The following is a 25,329-nucleotide window of genomic DNA, read 5'->3' as shown; positions in this document are numbered from 1 at the left end:
ATTAATATAGTGTGACAAGATTATATATTTCTGTGACATGCAAAAATATTCTGTATTTGATATAGACATTGGGAACAAGGAAATATTAAAATATGGGAACAGTAACATGAAATGAATATATAAAAATCATTAAAAATAGAAAGATAATACCACAAATATTAAATATTTTAGAATTACTTAGAATGAAATTTTAAAACATACAAAACGTTCATTGCCATGATTGTCTTTATTTTTTTTTTTCTTGACAGATATTCTGGATGTAGAATTTCATTCTACATTCCATTTCATTGAATTGTGAAGATGGCATCCAATATTCTTTTTAAAGCCATTTTCCTCTTATATTAGGGAAATACTTTGTCTTCTTGCTCTGACTGTATTTGTTTGTTTCTGGTTGAAATTTGTATTACTTCCATTAATTTATATTCACCTATAACAGATATTCAAATACAAGAAAATTCCAGGGAATATTATTGAGTAGGATTAAAATGACAAAACATATGGACCTCCTAAGCAAGATTTCTAGCAGTGAATTATGTGTCAGAAAGGACTAATTTTGCTTCCAAAACTTATTTCTTGAGAGTCCCTTCATAAAATTTGTACAAAGTATATTGTGCATAAGCACTTATTAATATTTATTTTAATTGCAACAATGACTCACTGTTAGCAGCAGACAGGAACATGAATTACACTCTAAATATGGCAGCAGCTCTAAGCAATACTGGCTGATGCGATCCTAACTACTAGCTGGTTCCCTCCTACCTTCTCCAGTCCTGGTTCCTAGAATTGTTGACCTTGACTTTCTGCTCTGAAGGTCAGTGTTTTCTGCTCTTGCTTGACTTGAATCAGTGGATTTCTTTAAACCAGCTCTATATCCATTGTTAAGCTTTAAATCTTTCAAAAGATTTTTCTGTTTTCCTGATGTTTTTAAATGACTTTTTTCTGAGTTGGGAATGACATTTCCTGAGAAACATCAGGAAGGAATTCTCACATTGAAACACTGTGGCTTGCGTCAGAGATTTCAACCGATTGAGGCAATACCTGAGAGTCTGCATTTTTAACAAACTGCCCAGGTGATTCTTGCAATCGCCAAAGTTTATGAACTACTGGATTGCCTTTTACAGACATTTTTCATTAAAATATAAATACATCCAGATGGGGTGGTAAAATAAATTATTATAAATTGCTACCACCTTAAGGAGAATATATTACATAATAGCTCTACTTTAGGGCAGAAAGCTGAAAGATTTTGAAGGAAGGGGGTTTTTAAAGAGGTCTTGAAGAAGAAAGGGCAATTATGAGACCAGGTGTTGGTGAGCATTTCTTTGGACCATTCTGACCACCTATGGAGAGAACAAAGCACAGTTAATAAGAGGGAAGAAGGAGAGAGGAAGCTTATGTGAAACAGTGATTTTTAGAAGAGCAATTTTAGCTACCTCACCATTTTGCCTAGGCATTATCTAATAAAACTGAGAGGTTAGGGAAGGAAGTTAAAGGTCTGGGACTGTAACTGCCTGCTGGCAGGTAAGGACAGCAGGGAGCTGCTAGTGAGAGTAAACTCTAGTAATCTGGGTTATCAGACAACTGGAAAGAACATGATGTGGTCATCAGCCTCAAATTTAGGACTACAAGTTAGGGGATTATATTGGGGAGGTGGTTACTTAAAGGAAATTAAGGTAAGCTTTTTGGTGAAAAGGCACTGGAGAATCCAGAGAAAGTTGCAACTGGGTTAGCTGCATTTAATCGCAACAGCATGGTGGTTTGAATCCAAAAGATCCTTTTAGAAGGTGTTTCAAATCCTCCTTTTTTTTTTTTTTTTTTTTTTGCTGCAAATGCATTTATGCATAGGCGTTCCCAATAATGGTAGGAAATTACTTATTCTGTATGAGGGCTAAATATGACACAATGGATTGTATTCTGAAGGACTTGGTAATTTAGCCTTGATACTCAAAATGTGCCCCATGGACCAAGAGCATCAACATCACCTGGGAGCCTGTTATAAAGGCAGAATCTCAAGTCCCATCCCAAACCCACTGAATCAGAATCTGCATTTTAACAGAACCCCCAGGTGATTGCATGTTAACTAAAGCTTGTGAAGCACTGGAGTAGGACAGACAGGGGGTCTCAACGGCAGCATTTTTCAGAATTAGCTGGAAGGTGAATTCAAGCAGAGTGCTGAGTCCCATTTCTAGGATTTCTGATCCAATCAGTCTAGGGTAGAGACCAAGAATTTACATTTCCAACAGATCATCTAGAAGTTGATGCTGATGTTGCTGGTTCAGATGCCAAATTAGGAGCCACTAGTTTAAGTAATACCAATTCTGTTATATCGCCTCCTAGTTTCCAAATTTCTTTGTCTTTTTTAGGGGCATCTGGGTGGCTCAGTTGGTTGGGCATCTTACTCCTAATTTTGGCTCAAGTTATTATCTCATGGTTCGTGGGATCAAGCCCCGCACTGGGGTCTGCACTGACAGTGCAGAGCCTGCTTGGGATTCTCTTTCTCTCCCTCTCTCTCTGCACCTCCCCATCTCATGCTCTTTTTTTCAAAATGAATAAATAAATAACTAAAATTTTAAAGTTCTTTTTAAAAAAAAAACAACTCTGTGTGTCAGCTGCCTGGTTCTCTTATTTTATTTCAGACTATATAATATTCCAGGTGTAACTGACTCTTGGTAATGTTTCTTTCAGTGTATAATTGAGATTTTGTTGTAGTATTAAGACAAGCCTCAGAATGGCTGCCCTACCTACAGACTCTTCTTATAAGGAGATCTCATCTATCCTGGTGATTCTTTCACCCCTGAATCTCTGCCCGATTTTCTATGACTCTCTTAGCTATAGTTGATTGGACTTCAGTAGGTCATGAGGCTCATGGATAGCCAAGTTATATATTAGAAAGCAGCTAGTGGAAACATTTTGTAAAGAAATCTCTATCCAAATAATAAAAATGGTGACGAGTTGGACTTATTAAATTCTCTTACTTGGAAATTTAAATTGGCCATATAAGGAGAGAATCTTTTATGTTTTAGAAGGACAAGTCAAAAGAGACATTGAGAATGTAGTAAAGCTGAATCAAAGATGCAATAAGGGGTCTTCTAACAGCAGAATTTATGAGAAAAGGTGAGGCTAAGGATAGAGTTTTGGAGACTTGGTTCATATTTATAAACTTCAAACAAACACTGAGATGTAGAGGTGATTGTCAGTGATACTTACCTAAAAAAAATCTATACAAATATGAGCTCTGTTCTTTATTTGGGAATTGAATTTGAGAATTGTCCTATCTGTCCTGATCTTATTTTTATGCATGGTTTGAAAAATCTCACTGTAACAGGGACAGATTCTTAACATTATAGAATTAACCAGATAATAACTATATCTGGGGACTTTGATGAAGAGAACATTCTAGTGGTTATTAGTGGTCTTATTCAAATACTTCTAATAGCCCTCTAGTTTCTGGGAAGTAGGCTGGATTTTGCTTTCTGGCTCCCTCTTATGTTAGTGGTAGATAAATCAGGATCCTGGCAGAAAAAAATGGCACAAACAGAATAATGAGAGAAATGTTTAATAAAAATATGACTGTTAGGTTGTGGCAGAGTTTACAGAAACCAATAAATGACAAGGTAGAACTCTAGAGTTAGCAACAGAGAAATCTGTTATCCTTAGGTCTGAAGGGACAAGGGGAGGGAATGGTTATCTGGTTTCAGAACCTGAAGAGTGCAGCTGAACATAGAGGGCTACCTGACTGGAAATTGGGCAGTCAGTGGAAGAACACAATCTATCCACAGTGACCCCAGAGTGAGGGACATGGCAGAACAAATAATTCAACCTGGTCTCCTGCCTTCCAATTACTTACTGGTACCTCCAGTGCTTGAACCCAACTGGAAGTCCTAGGACAAGAAGGTAGCCTTCCAAGTCACAGAACAGTATGCAAAAGTGTACAGAATAGATCTAGAGGATGTGGAGAAACAGGAGCCCTCTTGCACTGTTGGTGGGAATGCAAACTGGTGCAGCTGCTCTGGAAAACAGTGTGGAGGTTCATCAAAAAATTAAAAATAGATCTACCCTATGACCCAGCAATAGCACTGCTAGGAATTTACCCAAGGGATCTAGGAGTGCTGATGCATAGGGGCACTTGTACCCCAATGTTTATAGCAACCCTTTCAACAATAGTCAAATTATGGAAAGAGCCATCAAGAGTCAAATTATGGAAATGTCCATCAACTGATGAATGGATAAAGAAATTGTGGTTTATATACACAATGGAATACTATGTGGCAATGAGAAAGAATGAAATCTGGCTATTTGTAGCAACATGGATGGAACTGGAGAGTGTTATGCTAAGTGAAATAAGTCATACAGAGAAAGACAGATACCATATATTTTCAGTCTTACGTAGATCCTGAGAAACTTAACAGAAGACCATGGGGGAGTGGAAGGAAGAAAAAAAAGGGTTAGAGAGGGAGGGAGCCAAACCATAAGAGACTCTTAAAAACTGAGAACAATCTGAGGATTAATATAGGAGGGTGGGGAGGGTGGGTGATGTGTATTGAGGAGGGCACCTTTTGGGATGAGCACTGGGTGTTGTATGGAAACCAATTTGACAAAAATTTTCATATTAAAAAAAAGAATAGATCTAGAGAAATAAGATATTTAGCACAGGTGTAGTAGAGAAGCTGGTTTTCCACAGGGACTCCTGAGAAAAAGTAATATATATCACTTCTGGGGCAGAGCATTTAACTGTTGGTGCAAGACCCTTCAGAGCTCAGAAATATTTCAGATTGTAGCTCCTTTGTTGGCCTGGGTTGTAGAGTAATGACACCCAGAACATAGCTTCTTGTTAACTTTTGATGGGCATATAATATGAATGAAAAATAAACCATCTAAAGCTACTAGAATTATGGAATTATCTGTTATAACAGCATAACCTATATTACTAATACAGATGTTGTTACCTATAACTTGTGTATTGTTTTTTTTTTTAAGTTTTTTTATTTATTTGTGAGAGACAGAGAGAGACAGAGCATGAGCAGGGGAGGGGCAGAGAGAGAGGGAGACACAGAATCTGAAGGAGGCTCCAGGCCCTGAGCTGTCGGCACAGAGCCAGATGCAGGGCTCCAACCCATGAACCATGAGATCATGACTTGAGCTGAAGTCAGATGCTTAACCCACTGAACAACCTAGGCTCCTCAATTGGTGTATTGTTAAAACCAAATCCCTATAATGTCTGTCATTACTTAGGAAACATAGAGTGGAAAGCAAGGAAACTGGTATTTGAAGCTGGAAGAATGGTAATTCATATTATTTAGTGATGAAATATGCGGTAAAACCATAATCTACATTCATCTGATAGGCAGATAATATACCAAATGCAGCTGTAATTTTAAAGAAAGGTGTTATAAAACAGAAAAGTGAAAGCATGTATGGAGTTACTATTGATATTTGACAGGGAGGGATGGGAAGAAAGAGGAAGAGAGAGAGAAATGAGAGAAAGAGGAGATATTGAGAGAAAAGAGAGAGAGAATAGAAAAGAATTAACCAACTTGTAAACAGTAATTAAAGAGAATAGTTAAGAATTTTAGCCACCAGGGTGCCTGGGTGGCTCAACTGGTTAAGCATCTACTTCAGCTTAGGTCATGATTTCACAGTTCAGAGGTTCAGTCAAGCTCTGCATGGGGCTCTCTGCTGTCAGCACAGAACCACTTTGGATCCCCGCTTTGGACCCTCTGTCTCCACCTCTCTCTACCCCTTCCCTGCTTGCTCTCTCTTTCAAAATTAAACAAGAATTAAGATAATATATTTAAAAAGAAGAAGAATTTTAGCCATCGAACCTTGTAAGAGGCAGCTAATTCTCATCCAAAATTGGTGAAAGATAAAACTGAGGCAATTTTTTTTTCTTTTTTTTTTTTTTTAATTTTTTTTTTTCAACGTTTTTTATTTATTTTTGGGACAGAGAGAGACAGAGCATGAACAGGGGAGGGGCAGAGAGAGAGGGAGACACAGAATCGGAAACAGGCTCCAGGCTCCGAGCCATCGGCCCAGAGCCTGACGCGGGGCTCGAACTCACGGACCGCGAGATCGTGACCTGGCTGAAGTCGGACGCTTAACCGACTGCGCCACCCAGGCGCCCCAAAACTGAGGCAATTTTTGACAAATAAAGATCAATTAAAATTCATTCTTATGGCAAGTTTCAAATTTAAAATAAGGCTGTCACCTCTATTATAAAAACTCTGAATGGATTAAAAAATCTTAGAACAATGGTCCAAATGAGGCTATAGTATCTAGGAGGCCTATTCATTTGAATAAAATGATTGAGAGAAAAGAGATTAAGCATGTGACTCTCCAACCAAAATCTGCAAGAATCAAGTATCTTATAATTAAGGCTGGAGGAAAAAGAAGGTTGGAGGTGATAAAATAACAAAGAAAGGTAATATATCTAAGAAAGGATAACTAAAAATAATGTTACACATGGATCTGACTTAAATAGGGAAAAAGTTTACAAAGTCTTAAAGAGAGTTATATTGCCAAATAGACCATAATTTTGACTAAATATTCTGTGACAAGAGTGAGTGTGATCGTAGGTATTCTGTCGTTGTTCCACTGCTGAATATTGAGTTGACATTTGCAGATAACTGTTTAGTCCATTGGTCTTCAGATCAAGAGGAGCTAGACACACTTGATGCTGGGTTTGGGTTTGATGCCAAGCCTGGATGGGGTCTGGGGTCATGGAATTGATTCCATGGGGGAATCATGGAATCATGGGGGAATCATGGGGGAGAGGATAAATATTTCTTTTCTGAAGGAGGAAGAGAAGGTGAGTATTTGGTAGACAGCGTGTTCATTAATGTTATTTAGCAGTAGTATTTTTGTTTCTCTTCCTTCCAGGCATTCATTAACTTCTCAGGACTGGTAATCCTGACCCTGTAACTCAATGGAGCCATGTGACTAGTTTGGGCCAATGAGTTGTGAGGCAAAGATGAAGCATGAGAGTCCCTGTCTGGCACAAGATTCTCCAGAGCTCTTCATCTCTGCCACTGGGACCAGCACTTTCCCAGAGAGTGAGCCCTTCAGCTTGGATTCAGAATAAGAACAATCCAGAACAAAGAACCACCTGGATTCATAATAGACAGGTAATATGAATGAGAAATTATCCTATAATGTTTTAACTCTCTGAGATTTGGGAAATAGCCTGTCACTGAAGCGTAACTTTTTCTCTGACTGATATAAAAATAGATGATTCTTGTGGGGAAGTAAGACTGGAGTAGAATATCCTTTCTGAAAAAAGTTACTTTTCCTCACTGTGTATTTAAAGTTGAGCCAAGAATTTACAGATTATGATTCTTTATATATCATACAAATCTTTCTTCAGATTGTGACCCAATAGAATTAAAATTAGCTGTTTTCATTTCCTAGGTGAGTGTGGGATGGAGGTGGTTATAAAATTTTGTGAACAAAGTTGTTTATAAAACTGACCTTAGAAAGCGGCAGACTGTAGCCCTTATATTTCACTTTTCTGTTTTGAATGAATATATCACTTGGTGAAATACTGTTAATTTGCCCCTGATGTTTCTTTTAAAGATGCTTCCCGTTTCAAGGTATAGTGCAATCAACATGGACATTTACATGGGCGTCCACACTGAATGAATATGATGTGGGCTGTTTGCCTATTACTTTTGTAGTAGCTCTATCCAAGAGACATTCATCCACATAGAGACAAAATAAAAGGGTGTCTCAAGGCTAAAGCATTCCTCCTCCTCAGCTAGAGTATAGACGAAGTAGATTTCTATCCTATACAAGTGTTCTCTGAAATCATTACCATTGCTTCATCTCTATGAGACTTTAAGAGTCAAATTCTGGAAAGAAGATGTCCTTTGCATTGGCTTCTTTAAGTCTCAAAGACTTGTTGGAATTCAGGACAGAATGAAGAGCATTTCAAATACTGCGTCTGTGGGCATGAGGAGGAAAAAAGGTTTTACTCCTCCATGAATTGTCATAGAAGGAAACGAAACTTGCTAAACACATATCTGCTATAAAACTGTGATGACAGAAAAGAAAAAAGAGCACTTCTATTTTTCGGAACTTTATCATTGTAATTCTTCCATGAATACTATTATACTGAGATCCCTGCAGAAATGGCATAATTGGTCAATATATTTATGGTGTAGTTGGCATAATTTTATAGAAATTATTTTGATTAGTGATGTGAAATATTCTAGTTGTTGCCTTTCTCCTCTTTTCTTCTCACAGTGTGTCTTAGCACACAACAAGCTCTAAAACCTGTGCAACCAGGGGATATGAATATAATATGACTGGGAATTTTGAAATGAAATTTGCAAGAGTTCAGTACTGACTTATCTAAACATTTATCCTATTAGTGTTTTCTGGGGTAACAATTAGAGGTTTTAAAATTTCTAATAGCATTTGGTAGACATTTGCATGTTTGGAATAGGAAATATGGTTGAACATTGAAAGTAATGCATCATATCCCTTAACATTAAATATTTGTAAAGGATTGTTATCTTGAATTTCTAATAGAGCACATAAAGCAAAAGTATTTTATTCTAACAAACACATTTTTCAGCATTAGGCACTTATGACTTCATAGTTTCAATAAGTAAACTAATATAATTTAAAATGAGAGAGATCTAAAAATTAAACATATCTATATATACTGAACTAAAGGAAGATCTACAATCTTAACAAAAATTTAAAAGCAAAGTTCCAATTAATGGATTAGTATCATACAATTCTTATGAAAGTAATATAATATATATTACATATTATACATTATACATACATTATATATTATATACAAATCTATATAGCTATAGATATATGTTTGTACATAAAAGGATCAAAGTAGTGGTTATCCAGGGGTGTGTACAGATTCTCAACTTTTTTTAGGTTTTATTTGTCACTGAAAGCATGTAATATCTTTGTAAATTAAAAAAGGTAATAAAAAATACAAGCAACTGTAAAGAGAATAAGCAAAAAGATCAAGTATGCCCTATTATGTCTGTGTCTGATAAAGTGTGTCTGCTTTTTTTCCTTTTATTCCTACTAAGTATAATTAAAATCATTAGTAGTGATATCAACCCAAATATAATTATCTAAGTTACAGTTTTTAATTCCTTCTTATTATTCAGAACAAATTTACTTAAGTTCCATGTATGATATTTTTTTTGTAGTTTAAATAATTTAATGTTTAAAATAAGTTTAAAGATGCCCAGTTATATAGAGAATATATTATCTTTGCCCCCTTAAGCCTTGCTAACATTTTTTATTTAACTTAGCCTTTCTGCAAATCATAAACAATTTTCATTTTTGCCTTTAGAAGAACAATTTGTATTATGAATATTTTGGGAAGTCGTTCAGCTGTTTAGATAATAGTAATGGATTTTCCTCAGCAATTTTGCTTTTTGGAGTTTAATCATGCTCTAAAGCACAGTTAATTTGTGGATTAGAGCTTTTTGAACAACACAATTACCAACACAATTACAGAGTGCTGTGGAAATTATTTGCAAGGCAAAGAACAAGAAGGTCAGCACAAATGTTCCAGACAGTATCAGTGAAACAGACGTGGGGGATATGTGATCAGTAGCCACCAGACTGTTTACAAACTTCATGTTTTTTGTATTCACTTATTTGCAGAATCTTTGTTGAGTATCTACTGTTTCATGCACTGACTATGCTAGACCATAGCTTTAACCTGATAAGCCAATGCAAACATGTCTTTGCCTCACAGAACTTTTAAGAATGAACCAAATGTAGTAGAAGCTTTTTCACCTGACCCTTTTTTAACGGACACCCCTCATTCCCTGATACTTTCCATTACTCTATAAAACTTCATGGCTGAGGTAGCAGCCATGCTAAGCACTAGCAAGGAGTAGGCTGCTCACTAATATGCTCACTTTTTGTTCCTATGCATTCTATTGTGCCCTTATTACATCAGTTGCATTTGTTCTTAAACTTTTTTATGCTATAGTTTTACTTGTTATTTTAATTATGTAATTCAATTAGTTATAGCCTGAATAAACATAATATGAATGCAAATAGAAAACCATTCCTTTGAAATTCAAGTAAGATGTTTTAGAAAGAATTGGTAAATGGCTATTACTTAGTTTCTATTATTGGAGATCAGAAAACATCCTTGAGCAAATGATACTTGAGTTAAGATGTGTAGGACAATGGGCCAACTCAGCGGAGGTAATACCAGGGACATAAGTGGGAGACAAGCTTTCTGAAAAGAAGGAATAGCATGTGATACATTTCTATGCAGGAAAGTTTCTGTGACATCTTTGAAAGGCTAGTGAAATAAAGAGAGTGAAGGGACGAGGGATACAAAGTAATGAATTAGAGTAGGAAGGATCTAGATCATGTAGAACCTGGAGGGCCATAGCAAAGACGAGGGTCTTTGTCCTAGGGCTTTGGGAATCCTTTAAAGGGTACAATGTGATATGACTGGACTTGCCTGTAGAAAAGTGTGCTTTGGCTGTAGAATGCAGAACAGACTATGGAAAGAATGCATGTACAACAATCAGTTAGTAATTTGCTAGAGGAGTCCAGGTAAGACGTGAAAGACAAGGTTGGTGAGATTGGAAGAGGGGGACATATTCAAGAGGCTTAGGAGGATATGGATTTAGTTTGCTTACATCATGCACACACACATTCACCACCTCCACATGTATTAATATACCACATCTATAAAACAGTAATCAATATTTTCACTATTATATGCAAACATTTTCATCACAATTAAGCCACGTAGTATACTGTTCTTCCTTTTTTATCCCATCTTTTCGTTTTCCGTGGTGTTGTTAGTCATTACTTTTTTGGGCTATTCGCTGAATTAATCTAATAACTAAAACTAATTCATTGTCAAAATCTTTGCCAGAGTTACACAAACTTCCTCAATCACTTCAAAATGTATCAGCCGATTTATCAGTTTCAATATCTTCTTTTGAATTTTTGTTTTGAAGCAATGTATTGTCCAGTAGCCCCTTGAGAAATGGTCTACAGGACTAATTGTTTAAAAACTTTCTATGTCGTTTGATACCTTTATTATAACTTCATGGTTGACATTTTGTCTGGATATAGAATTATAAGTTGGAAATAGTTTGTGTTTTGGATGTAAAATTATAGCTTTAAAATTTTAAACACATTGTCCCTTGTTCTAGCTTACAATATTATAGACAAGAAATCTGATTTCTGGTACTCTGTTTTTTTGTTTTTTTGTGTTTTTTTTTTTTGTCTGGAACTTTTATTTTCTGCCCTAAAATTTCAAAAATAATTTGTCTTGGTGTGGGTATTTTTATTCTTGAATTTAAGGTATTTCATAGGCCCTTTGAGTATTTAAGTTCTAGGAGTTTACTTATTTTATGCCCTTTATACATTGTTTGCTTTGGATTTCTCTAGTCTCATCATTAGGGACTCCTATTCGTCATAAAATTGTACTTCTATTTTGATTAATTTATTTTCTCATATCTTTTCTTCTCTTTCTTTTTGGTCTGTTTCCTGGGAGATTTACTCTATATTCTATATTCTATATGTATATTCTATATGTTTTATTGTATTTTATGTTTTTCTATTATATGTGTAATTTCCAGGAGCTCGTCCTTATTGCCTAAATGTATGTTTTAAAAAATCAAGCATGCTGGGCACCTGGGTAGCTCAGTAGTTTAAGCAGCCTATTCTTGATTTCAGCTCAGGTCATGATCCCAGAGTTTGTGGGATCGAGCGCTGCATTGGGCTGTGCACTGAGAGCCCGGGGCCTGCTTGCAATTCTCTCTTTCCCTCTCTCTCTGCCCCTCCCACTCATGCACATACTCTCTCTCTCTCTCTCCCCCTCTCTCTCTCTCTCAAAATAAATAATAAATATTTAAAAAATCAACTATGCATATTTTTCATGTTTTTAGATATAATACATTGTCTTTATTTCTCTGAGACTATTAAAATTAGGTTTCTTTTCTTTCTTTCTTTGTTCTTTGAGGGAAGTTTTTTGCCCCCTGCATTAGCATTCTCTCTGCTTTAACATTTTTTTCTTTTCTTCTCTTTTTTAATTAGAGACCTTATGGTATATGACAATGCTTTCTGTGTCCTACTTATAATTAAGATGAAAGCATTTATGAGTTAGAAGCTATTTTTCAGAGCTAGGATTTGTGGGCTGGTAGCATTACTGTATGGCTATAGCTTGACAAAATGCTTTTTCATTGGGTAATTGTGGATTTTTTTTCTTTGGAGTCTGTCAATTCTCTCAAAATTAATCCTTCATTCTCTACTCTGGCATAGAGATTGATTAAGCCAGTTTAAAAAAATAAATTTAAAAAAATCATAAAAGCCTGTTTGTAGAAGTAGAGAAAGACCCAGGAATTGGGCATTTTAGTGACCAGACTTTCCATTTTCTGTCCCCCTTTATCAGCATCATTAGCCTGTCTCCTTTAAACAAAGTGCCTAAATCTCAAACTCTGTTTCAACGTCTCCACAAATCAAATAAACTCTCCTAATATTTTTCACAGGACTGCATGATGACACTCATTTGCCTTCATGAGTACCTTCCTCCTTAAAAAAATAAAACAAAAATTATACTTTATGATTGTGTTTGTAAAGACAAATATAACCCAGGCTGAATAAAACTCACTTTTTAGCTCTGAATGTACAAGAAATTAAAACATTCTTATGGGTCTCCAAAAGAATTGTGGGCTTGTGCCTGCTGTGCATAATACATAGGTTGGCTCAGGTTACCCACCTTCTTAAAATGGGGAAGGAAGTCTAGGTATCTAATTCTCACATTTTTATCAAAGCTTTCTACTAACCCTATTTTCAGCCCCACTCCCTACTGTACTCTAGTTTGGAACATTTCCTACTGGGGTACAGGGTAACCATTCTGAAACCACTATACATAGAATCCATGGATTAGAGATGGATAAATCAATATGAGGTCATGTTTATCTTAGTATAGATACAAATGGATATGCATTAGAGAGAAATATTTATAGATATGTGCCTATACATGGGTTAATATAAACACATATATTTTCTCTGTCAGCTGACAGGTCTTAAAAGCAATGATACCCAAGTAGCAAAAAGTATACTTAGCACCCACCTCTTAGTTTCTAATACCATTCTCCAAAAAAGAAACCAGGGCCTCATGGAGAAACGCTGATTTTAGGAATGTTGCAAAAAATATCCATACAAGATCATCCTGGAGCATCTTGCAGTGCTAGAAATTGAGGAAGAGTTCAAAAAAAACCCACAAGATAGGGAAATATCAAAGGGACACAAAGCCAGATGTAAAAGCTTTGCTGTGTAAAGCTGGAAATATGTAAGCAAGAAAACAAATTAGTATTGAATTATAACCTAAAACATAAAATAAACATCCACAGGAATATACTGATGTAAATAAATGGAGAAGGAGAGACAAATCTTCAAGCAGTAGATTCCAAATATTTGATATAGGTACTCCACCCTCAAGGAGAAAGAGCATATCTTGACATTCCTTAAGTGTGAGTTGTGCACAGTAACTTTCTTCCCCAGAGTATAGCATAGAAGCAGCAAAAAGAGCAGAGTAACATACAGTGGAGAGATCTGACAAATCTTTGAGAGATCTCACTACCTTTGTGAGGTGATCAAGGTCAACATCAACAGTGATAAGTCATGTTGATAGTATGTACTTTGACATGATGTGATGAAAATGTCATTTTACCTCTTGATCTTCCTCTCAAATCCTAAATCCTAATCTAATCCTGGAGAAATTATTGGACAAATCGTAATTGAAGGACAGTTTACAAAATACACGACCAGTGCTCCTCAAAACTGTTAAAGGCATCAAAAAACAAAAAAAGTCTGACAAACTATCATAGCTAAGACTAGCTTAGGGAGACCTGGCAACTAAATGTAATTTGGTATCCTGGATGAGATCCTAGAACACTAACAGTATGTTAGGTAAAAACTAAGGGAATACTTGGGTGGCTCGGTCGGTTAAGCATCAGACTCTTGGTTTCTGTTCTGGTCATGATCTCATGGTTCATGGGTCAAGCCCTGTTTTGGGCTTTGCACTGACAGCACACAGCCTGCTGTGCTGTGCTCTCTCTCTCTCAAATAAAATAAAATAAAATAAAATAAAATAAAATAAATAAGAAAATTGGAATAAAGTGTGGACTTTAGTTGATAATGTATCCACATCAGTTGAACATTGTGATAAATGTACTTTACTAATGAAAAGATGTTAATAAAGGGAAAATTGGCAATGGGGAGTGTGGGAAGTCTCGATACTATCTTCACAATATTTCTGTAAATTGAAATCTATTCTAAAATAAAAAAGTTTACTTAAAAAGCAAAAACAAAAAGTTAACATGAATTACTAGGTTACTAGGACATTTATTCCAGGACATTTAACCATGGTTAAATTGATGTGAAAGAATATGAGAAGATTTGGAAAATTATCTCTGAAAGAAGTTCATCAGGGGACCAGAGAAAACACTGGTAAACATCTTTCCCTGTAAATATTGGCCTGGATTGATGTAGACAGATAAATAGATAGATAGATACTTATTCATATTATATATACATATAGTTATATGTAGTTTCTATCTATTCTAAATGCTACTTCAAATAGGATAAAATGGGCAAAATTACATGTTTCAATTATGGTTTCTTTTCCATTCTCGGAATAGTACAAATTAGGTGATTTGTTGATTCAAGAAATTTTTTATTCATCTCTCATATACCAGGAATAGGGATTGTTGGTTATTTTATTAGCAAATGTCAAAATTTAAGGGCTGAGATTAGTCCTGAATCTAATGGCTCATCTTTTGTGCTTTTTTAATGTTTATTTATTTATTTTGAGAGAGAGAGAGAGAGAAAGAACACATGAGCATGTGGGGAGTGGGGGTGGGGGAGGCACAGAGAAACTCCTAAGCAAGCTCCATGCTGTCAGCGCAGAGCCAATGGGGGGCTCTATCTCACAAACTGTGAGATCATGACCTGAGCTGAAATCAAGAGTCGGATGTGTAACTGATTGAGCCACTCAGATGCCCCTGTTTTGTTTTTTTTGATGATCAGGGAAGGGTGAAAATTCAGGGTAGGATGAAACTAGGTCAGTCTCTCCATTCTACTTTCTGCTACTGTGTGTTTAGGGATGGTGATTGTATTTTGACACATTTATTCTAAAATCAGCTGTCTCTTCCTTGGACAGCATCTCTGCCAACAGCAAATATCCTTTCATGGTTCCAGCTCCTGCTGGACAAGTCATTGATTCTGACTTATATAATGTGACCCTGGTTTCTGGGTTTAAGCTAAACCACACCTTCTCATCCAGGAGTGGCAATGGCTTCCTAATGGCTTATTTCTGGGTTAATGACCCCATAGGTTCTTACATCACCTATGCATCTATTTTACTGTAATAAAATATCTTTTTTATTTCATTTTAATTTTTTCTTAAAGTTTATTTATTTACTTATTGGGAGAGAAAGAGAGAGAGAGAGCATGTGTGTAAGCAGGGGAGGGGCAGAGAGAGAGAGGGAGAGAGAGAATCCCAAGCAGGATCCCGGCTGTCAGCACAGAGCCCAACCTGAGGACTTGATCTTACCAACTGTGAGATTATGACCTGAGCAGAGATCAAAAGTCAGGCGCTTAAGTGACTGAGCCACCCAGGCACCCACAAATCTCTCTTTTAAACACTTACAAGGTATTCTGTTTTTATTAGACCTTGATGAATATAGTGATTGATCACAAATGCTATCCTAATTAATGCATATTCAGTAACTTCATCCTCTGCTGCCTAGGGTTGTTCTATTTTCATTTTATATTATTATATTATTAGTTATTATATTATTATCTTTATTGAATTGATAATCAGTGAAACAGAGGTGGAGCAGTAAGCATGTTGGAGCTCCAAATTGAGAGTTGCACTCAATATACAAGATTCCATGTTGATTGGAATACTAAATACTGTGGAAATTAAGAGAGAAATGTGTTGATGGACATTGTCTAGGCCTCTTGCCTACTGTGAATTCTAAACAAGGTATTTAATGTATTCAACCTGTTTTTTGGAAAGGTATTTCCTTAAGGAGGTAACTATTCTTTTTAGACTTCAAAAGAGGCTGTGGAAATGATGAGTGGGAGAGGAGAACAAGCAGATGGGAAGGATTAGAACATATTGTGCACGATTAGAAGTGTACTAAAGATGAACTGTCTTAATATGGTGGAAGAAGAGAGAGAGGATGTTAAGAATGTAGTCCAGGCATCTTGACTTCAGCTATCACAAATGTTCCAACATGCCCAGTGAGCAAGACAAAAGAGGCAGGCCATCTCTCTCTTTTTTTCTTTTTTTATTCACAGTTTGATTGGTACTAACAATACCAGCGACATGGCTCTGAAGATTAGAGGCACGTCCAACATATTAAAAAGTATCGTAATGCTAGTCTATGTTCTCATGACTAAAAAATGATAAATAGATTTAATTTAACATTATGAAAAAAGCAGTTTCAGCTTAAAATAGTTTCTATGTTGAAGCCATATTTGCTCATTAAATGCAGACAAACAGGAGGAAGAAAAATCGTTCCTAGCACCATACACAGCTATTATTAATAATTTAGTGTTTTATCTATAGATAGTTCTAATCTTTTAAACGTTTAACCTAGATGTCCTTGACTCTAACAACAAATAAGGTTACAATTTTTATCTTTCTTTAAACTTTTCATTAAAATATATATAGGAGAAAAGTGAGAGTAGTATACAGATCAGTGAATTTTCATCAATTGAGCACAACCATAACCCATAATCCTATCAAAAAAACAGGGTATCAACAGAACCCCAGAAGCTTTGTTTATTTGTAGTTATCTACAACCTTCTTCCCTGGAAGGAGAACACTATTGTGATTTCTACATCCTAGATGGTCTTTGCCTATTATACTTTATGTACATGAAATCACACCATGTATTCTTCTGCTTGCCTTCTTTCATTCAGCATTATGTTTATTTGGTTTATTTATATTTTTGCAAGTAATTGTCCATTTTTCATTCTTTAAAATTTTTTTAATGTTTGTTTATTTTTGAGAGTGAGAGAGACACAGCGTGAGTGGGGGAGGGGCAGAGAGAGAGGGAGACACAGAATGCAAAGCAGGCTCCAGGCTCCGAGCTGTCAGCACAGAGCCCAAAGCAGGGCTTGAACTCCCGAACTGCAAGATCATGACCTGAGCCGGAGTCAGAAGCTCAACCGACTGAGCCACTCAGGCACCTCTGTCGATTTTTCATTCTTATTGCTGCAATCGGCTATGTGAATATACAATAATTACTTATCTATTCTATTGTCAATGGGGTCGGGATAGTTTTAGATTTGGGCTTATTTCACATAAGGCTTTTATGAACATTCCAGTGCACATCTTTTAGTGAATACATGCACACATTTAGATCCTGCCGAACATTTTTCCACAGTAGTATACCAGTTTACACCCCCACCAGCAGCATATGAGGGTTTTGGTTTTGACATCCTGTCAACATTTGGTTTTTTCTGTTTTGTTTTATTTTGTTTTGTTTCCTTTTAGTCATTCTGGTGGGTGTGTATTGGCATCACATTGTGGTGTAATTTGCACTTCTTTGATGACTAACAGAGGAAATCATGATTTTTCATGATGTATGTTGGCCATTTGGATATCCTCTTTTGTGAATAGTCTATTCTAACCTTTTGCACATTTTTTTTGTTATCTTATTCATTTGTAGTGTTCCTTATATATTTTAGAAATGGGAACACCAAGAGGAACCCAATAAGCCTTAGAATTCCATATATGGTCCTTGCTCCTATTATTTAGCAGAATTCTAGTTCTTTGTGAAAATCAGAGCCAATTATGATAGCTCCTTTCATTGACTGCTTGTTTTCTGGCATAAAAAAATCAGAATGACCACATGGTCATAGCTTTAAGTTTAGCAGAACACTTACTGTATCCGTGATGGAAGCATTAGCTGCCATTTCCACCTTGCACCCACTTCCAGTATTTCAGGACCTCTATTCCCACGGAGGCTAAAGTTGCAGGAATAGAAAGCACAAATGTCCCACATGAGTTCTTGAGAGTGATGGTGAGAGGATAAAACTGTGTGTTTAGTTATCAATTACACAATACCATATAAAGGCCATTGGCTTCAGATATATCCACATCACGGAGGGTGGTGATTATAACTGGCAGGATGCTGTCCCCAAAGTGAAACCGTAGCTGAACCTCTAAGAGTCTGTTATAGTGCTCTATCAGGCTGACTATATGAATTATGAGTTTGGTAGAAACAGTAAGTCCTCTGATCTGTACCCATGTTTGCATCTCTTTAGGTGTAAGATGGGATCCTTAATCTGATGCACTCATATTATTTGGACATCTCATGTTGATCAGTTGGGCACATCGGGCCCTCTGTAAACCCTGGGATAGTGGTGTTAGCATAAACCCATATTTAAGATCTGTCTCGCGCGCGTGCTGTCTCTCTCCATCTCCATGCTTTTGGCCCATTTATGGCTTCCATGCCAAGATTTGAGAAGTCTGAAAACAGAGGTTAGCTGACTTCCATTGAATGAGACATCTTTTCTACCTGGTTGTTTATTGTCTCTTCTCTAGTCATTGATACGAGAAACAAAGTTCTGCACATTTTGTGCCCACTCTCATCTCTATATTCACACACATTTTCCCCAGATATGGTCATGTCTCTGACCTTCCAGTCTTGTTATTTTGATCCTTTCCCAATGAATAGTATTGGGGTGGGTAAACTTGTTATATAAAGAACCAGATAATAAGTCTTTGCAGGCCATAATAGTTCCTCCTGCAGCTACCTAGCCTCTCCCATTGTAGGCAAAAGCACTTATAGGCAATATGTAAACAAATGAGTGTGGCTGTGTTCCAATAAAACTTTATTTATAAAACAGACATCAAGTTGTATTTGGCCCACAGGCTATGGTTTACAGACCCAGAACTACACTGTTGGGTACTGCCCAAGAATCAGTGTGTACCCCTACCTCAGGGCCCCTTCTCTCTCCATATAAAAGAGATACCAAATATACTGCTCAAAATTCTGTGTACTTGGAGGGTTGCCTCTTACTATGGACAGTCTTTGAGTGAGCCTGTAGTCTTCCTCATTCCATTTTCAGCTTATACCTACACACATATTTGACCCATCTGTGAACTATACCCCAAATTGCACTGTTCCATCAGCTGGCCTTGTAGAAGATAACCTAAAAGGCCTTAAATATGAAGCTGATAGAGAAGTATGTGAATGCAGGAGATAGGTGACTAAGGGGTCTTGGCCACATATTTGTGTCGGTTATTTGATCCATTGAGACCATCCTGGGCTTGATTTAAAATGTACCATTGTCACAAGTTGCTACTTTGCTCACCTGGCATTGTACCTTGATGGACTTGACAATATCTAGTTACTAATTAGAAACTCTGATTATATAGTCACTTGATGCCCATGGACTTTACTCTTTATTTGGGTCTAGTTACACTAATGCATCTGGTTTTCAAATGACAAATAGTTTTCTGTTCTTTCATGTTTTTGCTCAGGAAACCCAGAGCCTTAACTTTGACTCTTTTGTTGAGGCTTCTCAGACATGGCACAAATTGTTCTTATCCACCATGGATACTTTCAGTAGCATTGGATCTAATGGTCACATTGCCCAAGAAGCAGGGCAATTTGTACCATACTCTGAGTATGCTGCAGAATCCTTACTTGGTCTGGACCCCATTCAACTTGGCATCCTTGAGAGTCACCTGATAATTAGACAGGGCAATATTTCTGAGGCAGTTTGTACTATCTCACAAATTCAAGGAATCCTACTAGATGCTATTCTTCCTTCTTAGTGGTAGATGATACAACATGCTAGATACAACATGTTTAACTTAGAAAGCATATTCTGGATATGCTTGACCACTGGACTCCTAAAAACTTACTGCCTTGGTAGGCTTCGGGAACTTTGTAGGATATATTCCAATCCCTGCAAATATGTGTTTCAGCAGTATATCCAGAGTATTTGCTACTTCTTGATCACCTTATACAATTAGCACAACATCATCAACATACAGGACCAGCAGGATATTTCATGGAATATCAAGGCAATGAAGTTCTTCTTCAGACTGTATTATAACAGAGAGGACATGTTAATACAGACTTGGGGCGATGTACTGAATGCGTACTGCTATCTTTTCTGGGTGAATATGAATTGTTTTGTATTTCTTTAATGATGGGAATTGAAAAGAATGCAAACATAAGATCAACTGCCACATGCCAAATGCAAGAGACTGTGTTTATCTACTTAGTAAAGATCATACAGCAGCATAGGAGCTCCAATAGGGAGCTCTCAGCCCACTGTCATTTGCCAGGATTTCTTTTAACATTATTTTTCTTACCTAGTTGTTGCTATTATATAAAGGATTCCATATGTTTTTCTATATTTTTAATATAGATACTTCACTGAACTCTTCTATTAACCTTTTAGATTTTCAATTAATTCCTGTGAATTTTTAGATATCCCATGTTATCTTTTTTTATCTTTTGCCAATGATATCTTATCTCTTCCTTTCCTGCGTGTATCCTGTTTTATGTTTTATAATATTTGCAGAATGACTAAAACATTGGTGAATAATGGTAATTGTACATGCCTTTGTGTCATTCTGAACTTTAAAGGAAGTAATATTTCACCAGTAAGTATGATATTGGCTCTTGATTTAAAATAGACACTCTATTTCGGATTGATACAGTATAATTTTATGTATAACTATGAGGAAGTTCAATAGAAGATAACTAATTTGGGGATTTAATCCCTTTCAGGGAAATTTTTGTTATTTATTACATTTTTGAAGTAATGGTATATCGTAGGAAAAGATTTCCCAGTATTGAGCCAACTTACCCTTCTTGAGATGAATTATACTGTGCCAATGGTGCATTATTCTTTCAAAACTACCATTAAATGGTATTCATTAATATTGTATTTAGGAATTTGTCTCAATAGCGTAAGTATGCTTGACCTTTTTTGATTTTTTGTTTTTTGGTGTAGAATATATTTAACTCTATTCTCAAAACATGTATATAGCATGTGCATTACCTACACTTTGAAAGAATTTATTAATAAAACACCTTGGGTTTTAGAACGTTTGAGAACTTATCAGAGTATATCTTATGTACATTTCTATTCTAATACAATAAATGCTGTTAATTTCAATAAAATTATACTTCTAGACTTTGAAATGTATTCATAGGTCTTAGAATTTTTAAAAAACTCTTAAAGTTTGTTGAACTTAAAAAAATCAGAGAATTTGATGGTCAGCTGTTCTGAGTTTGTTTATTTGTATTTTAGTTTCTCCCTTGATAGAATTTTCAGTTTGTTGTTTTCTATGAACCATTTCTTAAGTTAATCAATTTCATTTGTTTTTTATTGAATTCTTGTGTTTATTGTCTTATGATTTTTTCCTAATTGTTTCTATTTGAGTATAGTTGACACACAGTGTTCCAGCTGTACATCATGGTGGTTCAATATCTCTATACATTATGCTGTATTCACCACAAGTGTAGGTACCATTTGTCACCATACAACACTCTTATAAGGTCATTGACAGTACTCCCTATGCCGTGACTTTCATTCCTGTAACTTATTCATTTTATAACTGGAAGCCTATATCTCCCACTCTCCTCCACCCATTTTTTTCATCCTCCTATCCCCCTCCCCTCTAGCAACCATCAGCTTATTCTCTCTATTAATAGGTCTAATTCTGCTTTTTCTTTGTGTTTGTTTTGTTTTTTAGACTCTACATATGAGTGAAATCGTATGGTATTTGTCTTTCCCAGTCTGAATTATTTCACTTAGCATAATTCCCTCTTCATCCAACCATGTTGTCACAAAAGGCAAGATTTCATCCTTCTTTATGGCTGCATAATATTTGTGTGCATGTATGTGTGTGTGTGTGTGTGTGTATGTGTGTGTACATATATCTTCTTTATCCATTCATCTACCAATGGACACTTAGGTTGCTTCCATGTTTTGGTAATTGTAAATAATGCTGCAGTAAACATAGGGCTGCACATATCTTTTCAAATTAGTGTTTTTGTCTTCTTGGAGTAAATACCCCATAGTGGAATTATTGGAGCTTATGCTTTCATGGAACTTTTTAAGTTACTCCTCTTATTAAACTCTAGATTTTATTGCTTTTCTCCATTTAAGTACTGAACGTATACAAAGATGCGTAGTTTCTCCCCATCTCCTATGCATAATATATAGACAACTAAAATGTATGAACTTCCACACTGAATTAATTGTCTCTTTTGCCCCCAAGTGAATGGCACACCTGAATTACGTTTAGTCTTAACAACCACTGCATGAGTAAGCCTAACTGTCCTTTTTATACATGGGAAAACTGAGGCTGAAAAAGGTTAAATGACTTATTTGAATTCATTCATCTTGTAAGCTAGAATGTGTAGCATGCATGTGTCTATCTAAATATTTGCCTCAGGAAATAAATCGCTCCTTGCATCAGCTTTAGTATCTATTATAAATGCATTTTGTTATCTGATATTAAATACTTTTGCACCTCAATTGCTTATTCAATTATAAGTGAATTCTATATTTAATAATTTTCTAGGCTCTAACAATCTTAAGCAATTAAAAAGTTACAAATAAGTGGGATGGAAAAAAATTAAGTCTGAGTCTTCAAATAGGGAGAAAACATTGCCTGAGGATTCATAGCTATAGGCCTTGGGGAGAATTAATTGCTTTTGAGAAATTCAACTTCCCTTGTTCTGAACTACTATTTTGAGGAAAAACAGTAAGGAAACTTCAGATAAATAATTTTTAAAACAGAACTTAAAGAATCACAATACAAAGGGCTTGATTTATTATTATATTATTTGTTGTCCTGATATCAAGTATACATCTACTTGGTTGATTGGAAGCATATGCTTTCACAAATTCAACATGAATTTTGATACCAGAAAGTTTTTTTAAAATGAAAGTGTCTGCTTGTATGATTATTTCTTAGTGTATATTATTCAGTAGAAGTATAGAAATATTTGTATGGGCTAATATGATCATTTTGACTTGAAACATGATAAATGCAAAAGTGAATAGTGAAATTTTAAATAATGATAAAATAAATGATGAAAGTCAACATATTTGACATTTCACCTTTTTTTAACATATGTATTCAGGATATTACCTAACGCAACTTTCCAAACTTCATTTTTTATGTTAGATTAAGGATATATCGAATTGTATGAAATACTCCTGGCTTTCTCTCTTCCCCGACTCCATTGTTTCCCGCTTGCCTTGGCAATATCATAGAGGCCTTAGGCCTTGTTTCTTTCCCAGAGATATTGTAGCTAGAAGGGAATAGAAAACAATTGAAAAGTGATGTTGCTGTGCAGAGAGGAGCCTCCTCCACACTTTTTCAGAGGGGAATGAGGAAAGCAGAGGAGAAAATCTTTAACCTGTCTAATTGCTAATGAGCAAAATCTTTCCTCTTGTCCAAGAGGTCATGTTTTTTGAGCTCTTCTCATTTGGAAATGTCACAGTACATTTCAATGTCGGTTGATCTGTTGAAGTGGCTTGGATAGCAACCAAAAACACCCACTGGACACTGTGCCTGTTCCCCAGAGAGGTATTTGTGGTCTTGGGAATGCTCACCATCTGCAGCCTAGAAATGTCAGTCTTCTAATGACTGAGGGAGGTCTGCAGCAGCTCCCCAAACTTCTACCCGAAGCAAGAAGGGTGTGCTACATTGATTGATAGAAACATAGGGCCTATTGGCACCTGCACATCCTATGTGTTAATCCAGCCAAGGGACATATGCATGAATACGCAGGCTTTATCCTGTCTGGTTCCAGGAAAGAATGGGCAGGAGGGAAGAACCCACTGGGCTGAATTAGGAACACATCCTCCACATGTCCTCTGCTATGCGCTCTGTGATTACTTCCGTGGAAAATAGTCATGAAAATATGAAAGTCATAACAAACATTTCCCAGTCGGCACTCTTTTCCCTTCCTCTTAAGCTTTTGTCCATTGGGGAGAAAAATGTTTCTTGGTTTTTCAGAAATTGCATACTTCTCTCTGCAGAAGGCAAATTCCAGGAGAATAAGATGTAACCCTTTTTTGTTCATAGCGTCCAATAGGGCTAGAGGTTACCATAATATAAATAATTCAACCCTAAATTCTTGGAAACTGAATTCTGATACCTCTTAGTGATTTACAATCACATTTCATTCAGTGAGGAGATGAATAGTAATTAAGAGAGTATAAATCTGAGCATCAGACCTGGGTCTTACTTTAACCCTACCACTTATGTGCTATGTGTCTTAACTTTTCTAAGCCTCAATTTTCTGAGTATAAATGAAAATTACAACTGGTACTATGAAGATGAAATGAGATTTTATATAAACTTTATTAGATCACGCATTCGACATTTATATGTTAATGCCCATTAAGTGCCAAGCATTTGTCTCACTGCTTGGGGTATACCAATGAGCAACACAATCCCAAACGGTACTCGCATCATTTTCACTATCTAGCACAGTTTTGTACATCAATTAAGCCCATATTAGTCAAAACTACTTCAATTGTAAGTGGCATACAGTGATCATGAACTAACTCATGCAAAAATTGGGGGAATTATTAGATCATTGTGGAGAGATAAGCAGGATTGTCCAATTTATGACCCTGGAATCTCAGATTGTCTGGCCACAAACAAGTGGGGTCGTGCTCAAATTCAGCTTTCCAGTGGATAGTTGATGGGCCGGATTCCTTTTTTTACAGCTTAAATTCAATCTTCCTATAAAGTTGATAGATGTTAGCACACCGTAGAAAGCTGACCTTGGGCTGCTAGGCTCCAGAGCCTTTAATATTTATTCTCTATACAAGACTATTCCCATGCCTGCAAGAAGTCAGCATTCTTCTCCTGGAGAAGAGATCTTCAATGCCCAGTACCACCACAGCCTCTATCCACATTTCCATTGGATGATAAGAGAATAATGGGTCACGTGCCTCCTCTTGTAAACTACTATCAAGTTTTTCCAATTAAACATCCCCTCCCAAAGCACATAATGATGTAGTATTAACCTCCACCACATTTACACCACCAACTTACCACATTTACAGTAACCCACCCACAGAAAGGGCAGGTCTAGAGTCAGCCTCATGCAGGGCTGGATACTTCTCTCTGTCTCTTAATTTCATCTTCCAAGGCTCCAGATGCCTACGTGAGTCTGAAACATTGACTGTAAGCAACACCAAGCTTATATCACTAGAACTTTATATCAAAACGTGAGAATAGGGTCCATTCCCATTATTCTCATTTCAATGAAAAGTTGTGAAAAGGCACTC

The 25,329-nt window shown here is 36.2% G+C and overlaps 1 long non-coding RNA gene across 1 annotated transcript in view; it reads left to right on the top strand.

The window, feature by feature from the left end:
* LOC125924839 (uncharacterized) overlaps nt 1-25,329 on the top strand; it is a 463,539-nt gene that overhangs the window by 176,183 nt on the left and 262,027 nt on the right. The window contains exon 2 of the long non-coding RNA XR_007458593.1: nt 6,877-7,121. This is a non-coding gene — a long non-coding RNA (uncharacterized LOC125924839). The remainder of the gene's footprint in view (nt 1-6,876; nt 7,122-25,329) is intronic.

This window comes from Panthera uncia, chromosome F2 (assembly GCF_023721935.1).
Source record: "Panthera uncia isolate 11264 chromosome F2, Puncia_PCG_1.0, whole genome shotgun sequence".
NCBI lineage: Eukaryota > Metazoa > Chordata > Mammalia > Carnivora > Felidae > Panthera > Panthera uncia.
The sequence above is the reverse complement of the archived record's forward strand: the minus strand, read 5'-3'. Positions and strand labels throughout refer to the sequence as shown.